We start from the raw sequence: 9,793 nt of genomic DNA on the forward strand, positions 1-9,793 counted from the left end.
TGCAAATAATCAAAGTATTTCTTCTATAAGCTTGGAAATTATTCTTGTAAATAGAAAAAAGAACCATTAATTTGAATTGAATGTTACATGTATTAGAAAAGACAAAATGTAAATGTGTAATTTGGATGGATGGAGATTGAGTATGATATATAATTATATATATTAATTATAGTTTTGATTAGAATATATATGGGGTGTGGATGCATATAGAATTGACAGAATTGAGCACGTAGGTGAGTTTGTTTTGGCCAAGAATAGTAAGCAATATATATATAGTCATAATATATAATGATTTAGGGTTTAAATCAAAACTCAGCAGAAGCCAATAATAAATGCACCATAGAATCTAGCTAGACACCACACCAACATGTTCCACAAAGATAAATATCCACCAACCAAACCCTACATTAACATCCCTACCAAATACAAATACAATAATATATAATAGTATATTATACTATTTTATATACACTCTACGTACTCTACTCCCATACTCCATATGCACTACCGTACAAGAAAAGTAACCCATCAATTAATAATAATATGTTTAATTAATAATTATTATTTAATTTATTTATTTCATTTTGGTTGGGTACTATGTATGTTTTAATTTTATTATAAATTACAAATTTGATCCTTCATTTTAAGTTATTATATTAGAATTTTGTAAGGGTTAACTATTAAAAAAAATTAAAAAGTATTATTGTGTCCTATCATTTTCTAGTCTATTGAAAATAGTCCTCAAACTATTCATACGTGGCCAATATTAATATAGTTATTTAAATCAGTGTTATGTCAGTGGCGAATTCAAGATTTAAAGTGAGGGGGTAATTTTTTTTTTTAAGGAGAAGATCGGCAAAAGTAAATTTAAAAAGAAAGAAAAAATACTCTTAGTGAAATTTTAACTCTTGACCCTCTATCATAAATACAATCTAAATTAATCATTTACACTAAAATTAATATTCTGTCTATATATATTATTTTTCATTCTAAATATATCGTAACTAATTAAAATACATATATATTTTTCTTGATTTTTTTAGGGGCAATGTGGATCCATCCCTAATATCAGCGTTATATGTGTAATTTTTTTTTAAAAAATTAAGTTTTCAATATTAGTCTTACTTAATTTTTAATTTTATAATTGATCTTTACATTAATAATTATTTTAAAATGTATATCTTCAATTATTTTTATTTTAAACTACACGTACACCATTTTAGCATTTTGTTTGCCACATGCGCCATGTTTGTACGTTCGTGCATATACAATTTTGACACAATACAATTAGGTCAACACAAACATAACATAATTATTATTAACCATATATCGATAGTTCCATGCCAACACAAACACAACACACTTATTAAACATATAAAGCAAGAACAACAATAATAATTGTGGTCAATTACACCTATCAAGAACATAAATTAAAAACACTAATAAGTAGATAGCATAGCAAACACTATAATAATAAAAAAAAATAACAACATGATAGAATGCTCAAAAGAATGTTAAAGCAAATTGTAACATAAAAATAATTGTTCATTATATCTTGTTAACGGTAAAAACACGTCAAAAACTTAAAGAAATTTTCAGAGCAACAATGAAAGAAGAGAAATGCTTATTGTATTTCTCAGAGTGAAGTGTTAAAATAATTTTCCAACCCCCTCTCATGTTTGAAAATAGGATATTTATAGGCTCTAATGACCTCGAGTACAATTATGATCCTAAGGGACAAGATGCATGACATCCATGATCTGCAAGTTGCAGGTGGTGGTCTTGCGCCTTGTACCTTTGTCTGGTGTCAGGTGATCCCGAGTTGTAGTGGTAGTGGTTGTGTGCACTCTTGGTCGAGATGTCAACACTTACAGGACGTGGTACTTCCACTACTTGTACCTCTTTGACATCAAAACTTGCACGAGGCATGTGTGTACCCATCTTGCACAAATGCTTTGTCCTTGCAATTGTACCGTAGTCGTGTTCGTCTTCAATTCTTAGGAAGATTTCACTAACCGTAGCTATCTTGCCAAGAAAGGCATGACGAGTGTTGCACGAACGAGTGACATTCCCTTAGAGCATGGCCGAGTGACATATGCCCTTGGTGCTTGGCCGAGTGACATGCCTTTGGTGCATGGCTGAGTGACATGCTCTTGGTCAATGACCGAGTGTCATGCCCTTGCGGCATGGCCGAGTTATATGCATTTGGTGCACGGCCGAGTGACATGCACTTAGAGCAATGCTGAGTGACATGCCCTTTGTGCATGGCCGAGTGGCATGCCCTTTGGTGCATGACCGAGTAACATGCCATTGGTGCATGCTTGCCGAGACATATATGTGATCATGTAAGATTAGGTACCTCTCACTACTACAAAATTCACTATTCACGTCGGTCAACGCGACTGTTCATCGCGTTGACCGACGTGAATAGTATCCTATTCATTATATTCGTCGTTTGAAAAATGACACAAAAAATAAACAATTTGCGTCGGTTCCATATCCCTCACTAATTACCCAACCGACGGTAAAAGTCAAAAAATTAAAAAAAAATACAAACATTTAGCGACGTTTTTAAAGGCTCACGAATTCTTTGCGTGACGTTTTTAAACCGACGGTAAAGAGATTGCGAGTGTGGAAAAACGACGCAAATTCTCCTATTATTCACTTACCCCCAAACATCCGACTATTCATTTTCGAACAGTAGGCATCCTAAGCTCTCATGCGGTTTTGCTCTGAAGGGCTCGCGCATCCTCAACTCTGAAGGGCTCGCGATTTCGCTCACTGGCGTAGGTCTCCTCTCCCACCTTCGTAAGTCTCTCTCTTTCCCTATCTTTCTCTCTTGCTTTCTCTCAACTAATCTCTCTCTCAGTCTCCCTTTCGCGATTACACTACACAGCACATCATATTAATCTATTCACAAACAGACTGTGTATAAACTTCACTTAAAAAAAAATTCCCTTTAATATATATCTATTATGTAGTGATTACATTACTTTGTATGGTGAGGCCAATATTTTTTTGAGTAATGGACTTGTGGTAGGTTAGAACTTGTTGAGAAAAATCATTAATGGACGTACAGTTCATATCATCATGTACATCTACTTTAATTTCGCTCATTTGGAATAATATGATTTGTATTCAATAAATGTTTGTTTGTGCTAGATCCATTCCTTCCATCATCGACATCTACAATCTCGACGACGTCGTAACTGTCTCCCAGCTCCGTTCCACCATCGCTTCTCAGATCCGCAAGAACTCTCACTCCACCAATCCCAAGGTCTTTCTCTTTCTCTCTTTCTCATTTCATTCACTCAAACTGTTTTTCTGGCTATTATTATGCTATATTTCTTGTTTGAGAATCATGCCTGTAAACTGTTTGATGGAGTGTTTGTTAGAAAAAATTATGGAAGAAGGCTGTGTTTGAGGGTATTTTTTCTTTCTATTGTCTATTGATGTTTATTGAGAATATAGTGTAGGATTTGGTAATAGGAGGAGAAAGGTTTTTCAGTTCCTTGCTGTGTCTAAGTTTGAGTAAATCTTTAGATAAATTTAAAGATGACTTAGATGGTACAAGAAAAAATTATATCATCACGCAGTTCACACTACCAACGAAGTTGGCAACTTGTAGAATAATGTGGCTAGATCATATATAAATGTTAATATATAGTACATTATAAATATTTATATATAATACCACGTACATACTCCAACATCAACTGAATATAAACACAACCATATATATATATAGATATAGTTTTGGTTCAATGATTATTTCTGGGCATACCAATCAAGTTCAAGAAGATGAGTTATATTGTATTAAGGAGATAATATGAAGTGGGCAGTACTTAAAACAAAAAACAAAATTTTCAGTTGAGAAACAAGCTTTTCATGAAGGTATGTAATGTTTAAGGTGCAGTGCTGGTAGAGATTTGTTGTGGGGTTTGGGTGAGATTATCTGTCTGCATTGATAGCATGAACCTATACCATTCTTATTCACTAGTCAAATATATCTTGGCTAGCAATATCTGAATAATATTGTATTTTATAGCTAAATATGTAAATCAATTTCTAGTGCTGTATACATTATTATGTCTCATTAAAGATAATAACCATTTCAAATATGAGGGCTGATTCATGTGTTAAGTTCATACTCATTACTTGTCATCAATCTCTCTTCAACCCTTCACCAGTCCCAAATTTCAGCCAAAAACAGAATGAAGAGATTATTGAAAGAAAAATACCTGTTTGCAAGAGTTCAGTCTAGATATAGTCATCTCTTCACCATTGTTTGTTGAAAATGTGCTTTATTTTGATTATGTCTTTATGGATTTATATAAGGAGATGACCCCTTTTTATTAACAGAAAGAATAATAGCAAGTATCTTTTCCTAGGATTAGAAAAATATTGTTTTATAGTTATTAGATCGAATATATATATATATATATATATATAGAGAGAGAGGGAGAGAGAGAGACAGTTAAATATCGTATTAGTATATGTGCTGATCTTAATTGTAGGCATCTTTAGAGATATCGTATTAGTATATGTAAAATACTGATTCTAAGCCAGAAAAAGAAAAATGATCATCCAAATCAAATAATTTATATGTACTCGATCAGTTTAGATTGTTCAAAGATTTGGGAGGAACATAATAATAATCATAATAATCATCATCTTGTACAATATTGATTATTATTAATGTTCACACTCCGAAGAGAGGCTTTATTTGGTTTTTGTAATTTTTCACATCACTACTTTTATTCACAATGCAGCTTTTCAATTGTGGTAGTATCTTTTGAAGAAATTGCTTGAACGCTAGCTTGGAATTGGTAAGCTAATTTATTTCTTTATATTTTATAAATCCTAGAAGAGTTTGAATCCTAGATATTCATCCATAGTGAAGTAAGTTATGGGATTGCATGACTGCGGTCGGATGGGTGGTAATATTTGTACTGTTAATTATAATTTTGTTTCTTTGTATTATTGTGGATGTTTTAATAGATTAATTGCATGTTTAAAATTTTCGGGAACGTCGAGATTATAGATGTTATCTTCTTAGAAATTTCCAATAGGATTAGTATTTTATTGAATTAATTAGGTTAAGTTGAAATAGAATTATTTTATTATATTAATTAGGTTAATTAAATTGTTGTTTTGTTAGAAGTTTCGAAATGGATAGAGATTGGAGGAAGATTATCCAGCCGGATAGAGTACAATGTGGTTATTATGTTATGAAAATTATCCAGAGTTTCATGACGGTTGTTAATCCTGCAAGTTTTTTGAAAAATCATGTAAACATGAATAACTACTCTTCTTTATTTAGTTTGTATTTTAATTATATATACTTTTAATATAATGATTAATGTTTTTTATCTTTTGTTTTACAGTTCAAGTTAGACGCTCGCTATAGTAACGAGGAGATCAATGTCGTACGGGATGAGTGGGCCGAATTTGTGAAGCCTTTGATTATAGATTAAATACTTAAGGTTACTAAACTTTTGTTATAATACATGAGTAACAAGTTTTATGATTATTGTTATCTTTTGCATATGTTATTAGTTTATATTTAGTTTACGATATACATGGAATTTAAGTTTTAGAATCGATTTTATTAACAATTTTGGTATTGTGTGATTAGTTAATAGAATCGATTACTAATTTTATATAAGTTTTAAAAATATTATTTTAAGTTTTATATAAGTTAATTTTTTTTTTTGTATTATTCTAAAATTTGATAATGCAGGTGGGGAAAATTGCATGAAAAATTTGCAATTTTCCCTTACTTATATTTGTGCTTCATTTTATAAGTGACGCAATAGGTAAAAAAAAAAAGTATTTTCGTAATAGATATGATATTTTTAAACCGACGGAATAAGTTTTTTGTGACAGTTTTAAAATGCCATGAAACATTTAGCGTCATTTTTTAACCGACGCTTAAAATAAAATAGAAAAGTAAGTATTTAGCGTCGGTTTATAAATGTCGAAATTGTTTTTTTGCGTCGTTTTGAAAATGACGCTAATAAAAAACTATTTGCGACTACGGTATATACGTCGGTTTTATAAACCGACGTAAATTCTTTAAGTGACACTTAAAAATAGACGTGAATAGTGAATTTTGTAGTAGTGTCTTTGAGCGCGTCTTCGCTTATCTCCCAATTAATTTTTAGCTAATCTCGAGGATTAGCCTTGCTAACTTTTGAGATTAACACTTGCCCCCTAGTCTATAAGAATTCTTTTAAATATTCTTGTAGACTACGTTTGATGAGCTTTACTCTCATCTTTTGGTTCTGTGGTTGCCCCTTTAGGCAATTATTCCTTAAGGTCTTTTTGTCATGATCCTTTATGCGGCAGTGTTGGCTCTATTCCCTTCATGGTAGGTGCTTGTCATGTGGAGGAAGTGTTAGCCTCTTGAGCCTTCTCAAGAGCTATCATTTTGTTTGAGAGAGCTTTCAGCCATTTGGCCTTTCTCACTCTCTTTTTGGTGTAACCTTATTATGGAGAGAGTATAGACTCTTTGAGCAGTCTCGACCTCTTATTTGTTACTTATAGGATATAAGGGAGTTTGTGGCCCTTAGGCTACGCTCAACCTTTTTTTTGTTTTAAGATTTAAGACTTTATTGGGGGAGCTTGTGACCCTTAGGCTGTGCTCGATCCCTTACATTGCATCTGTGCCACTTAAAGTGCATTTTGAATGCTAGAAAATTAGTACTCCTTTTAGAGAGACGTCCCTCTCAGAGTCATATCTGAATTCTTTTTTTTTTCTTTTTACAGTGCTTCGTTCACTTTGATAATTTTGATTGACAAGTATAGTGAGTAAGTCAAAAAGACATGTGGAGAGGGTTGTATGTCATATGTAAAGTGAAAACTTAATATTTCATTGATAAGGTAAATATGTGATAGGTCGAATACATATGCTATGTTTGGAGGTCAACCTAGGTGCCCTCTTTAATTTAGTACAATGTACTAAAGGTAAACTTGCCATTGCTAAGAATGTTTTCCCATATAGTGAAACTTCACTTTGAGGAACATCTTGGATATTTAATTTTTGCGAGTTTTAGAACAGAGGCTTCACTTGAATGTATCAACTTATGAGTGTTGGAGGTATTGTCTAATAGACCTTATAGGGATATGATGAGCTTCCCGAAGAACACTCACTTGTATCTATTTTCAAGACTCTATTACCATCCTCCACACGGATGTACTTCTTTGCTCTCTCATAGAAGTCTCCTATGCCATCCAATTTATAATCCGATTCTAGGGCGTACTCCAGCAGTTATGGCAAACTAGAGTTCATCTTCGGACATCCTCCCTACTTTGGCAACTTCAACATTAAAGCACTAGATGTATCTTCACAAGCTTTCTTGTTCCCATTACTTCATATTGGTGATACTTGTTACAGGCACAACGTAATCACTTGTTGTCTGATGGTGTTGAAGGAATTCCTCCAAAATTGCTTCAAGGATGTGATTATTCCTGATCTTGGCCTTTTGAACCACCTATATGAAACCCCTTTCAGTGTGACCGCAAATCACTGTCACCTTGCCTTGCATGGCACCTCTTTCATCTTCATTAGCTCATTAAAGCTCCGAGATGGTAGTTTAGATAAGTTGTACCATCATAGGGTGTCATGTGTGGCTCCTCAAAATTGGGTGGAAGTGGTTAGACTTGAACCTCCCTCAAGAAAGGGGATTCTTCATCAAACTCATCATCCTCGAAATTTCCCTTTGATGCGATATCCATCCTTCGATGTAAATTTTGCATCTCTGCTTTCACCTCTTTCACCCTTCTGCTCATCCCTTCTCATGAGTTAGTGAGTGGAACTTGAGTCCTTTTTGCGGTGTGCATAGGGCATGTGAGATGTACTCTTCTCGTTCTCTCATCATGCGACTTTCCACCATGGCTGAAGGATAACATTTTTCGTTTACTTTGCCTTTTTAAGGGGGCGCAAGCATGGTGCCCTCAGCGCGAGACCCTTTGGGTGAAGTCCCTTCATAAGATCACGAGATGTTTTCTCATTGCAATCTTACTTTATGGTGGGTAGGCCCAAGCTATCTTTAATGACCTATAGGGTCCTTGTCTCGTGACAAGTCTTTTCTACTTTCGTCTTTTGGGGTGCTTTTCGTTGATGATGTGGAGTCTCTTCCACCAACATGTGTGGTTGGGAACCCGTGCTCTTGCAAGTGGCTTTTGTACTGAAAGTGTGAGGCTTGAATCATACCTTTGATTATGTCATTCAACATCTTTTACATGGCAACCATCGTAGTCTCCGACCTTTGGCTCTTCCAGTGGAGATCGTTTATCTCATCTTCATAGTGGTGATTTGGAGATCTTGAGCTCACAAAGTAGACTCTCTTCTCTTTTTTGAAGCAGTGTTGCGAGGTACTGAGATCTCGTAGTGTTAGCGGTGGAGGGCACCTCATTGGTGACATTTTTTGCCTTTGTGGACCATTTTCACCAGCATGTGTGATGGATGCAGTTACTCCATCGGTGCGTGTTCGTTGAATTCTCTTCAAGGCGATCACCATTTGTTCTTGTCTGGGGTTATTTGAATGTTATGGCCAACTTCTTCAACTATAGGTGTTGGTGGCTCTCTTCTGGAGGCGATCAGCTAAGTGTTATCTAGATGAATCTCGATGCCCTAAAGACGGATGGAGCATCTAGGCATCTTACATCAATGGTAAGTAAGGGAACAACGTAGGTTGAGCTTGTCTTTCCCACAGACGGTGAAAACTCGTCAATTAAATTACGTCCGAAAAATCAAAACTCATACACTAGACTTAGAGTGAGGATGAAAATATGAAAATGCAAAAACTTGAAGAAATGTTCAGAGCAACAATGAAGGAAGAGAAATACTTGTATTTCTTAGAATGAAGTGTTACAATGATTTATCAACTTCCTCTCACATTTGAGAAATAGGTATTTCTAAACAACCCAAGTCTAAAGTTGCCCATATATATGTATATTTTTTAGTAGAAGGTTATGTGTTCATTTTATATTATTAAAATAATTCAAAATAAAAATCTAATATTATAGTAGTAATTTTTTATTTTTTTTGCTAAATAATAATTTAAATTTTTTTTATACAGTATCACTTTCTCAACTTATTATCTTTGCAAAACCACCCTAATCCTACCAACCATAAAATTTTCTATAGAATATGATTTTTCTTTTCTAGTAATTGTGAGAAAAGTAGTAAAGCAAAACCAAGTATATCTTACTTTCTATCTACCCAATCTTTCCCATCACCATCAATCCAATATTATATATATACATTATACCATCGACCCATGACATGATCATACATACATATACATCATATGTCACGTGATACCGCCACCATGTTGACCGACATATATTTATATATATAAATAAATAAATAAATAAAATAAAATAGAAAAGTGAGTGATGGGAGAGGACAAGTGGGCTACGCAAAGCACGATGAGTGGACCAAGAGAAGAAGAGATGGCTTCCGATTCCCGCCAAAGAGGTGCCTACGTGGACCCACAACAACTCATTTTCCCGCCAAAATACCCACTTTTTTGGCCCACCTCCAACTACGCTCTGACACGTGTCTCCACCTATGGACAAGTGGCGTCTTGCTGTTGATGATAAGGCTAACTCTCACTCTCTTTCCTATTTCGTTTGTTTACAATTAGGAAATTGTCTGCCTATGGGCAACAACTTTTCTCCCTTTATTAATTTCTTTTTTTGATTTTTTTTTTGGTTTTAGTTTAATTTTATTTTATAAAATGATAAATAAAATATTATTCTGAGTTTTATTTTTAATATAATT

General features: G+C 33.9%; 1 long non-coding RNA gene across 1 annotated transcript; it reads left to right on the forward strand.

Annotated features, from left to right (window-relative positions):
- Positions 1 to 2,653: 2,653 nt before the first annotated feature.
- LOC133029087 (uncharacterized) lies at positions 2,654 to 5,705 on the forward strand. Its single transcript, XR_009687200.1, has 5 exons — positions 2,654 to 2,808; positions 3,163 to 3,277; positions 4,773 to 4,829; positions 5,162 to 5,291; positions 5,388 to 5,705. It is a non-coding gene; the product is annotated as an uncharacterized LOC133029087 (long non-coding RNA).
- The last annotated feature ends 4,088 nt before the right edge of the window (positions 5,706 to 9,793 follow it).

The sequence above is a fragment of the Cannabis sativa genome, chromosome 4, assembly GCF_029168945.1.
Source record: "Cannabis sativa cultivar Pink pepper isolate KNU-18-1 chromosome 4, ASM2916894v1, whole genome shotgun sequence".
In the NCBI taxonomy this organism is placed as follows: domain Eukaryota; kingdom Viridiplantae; phylum Streptophyta; class Magnoliopsida; order Rosales; family Cannabaceae; genus Cannabis; species Cannabis sativa.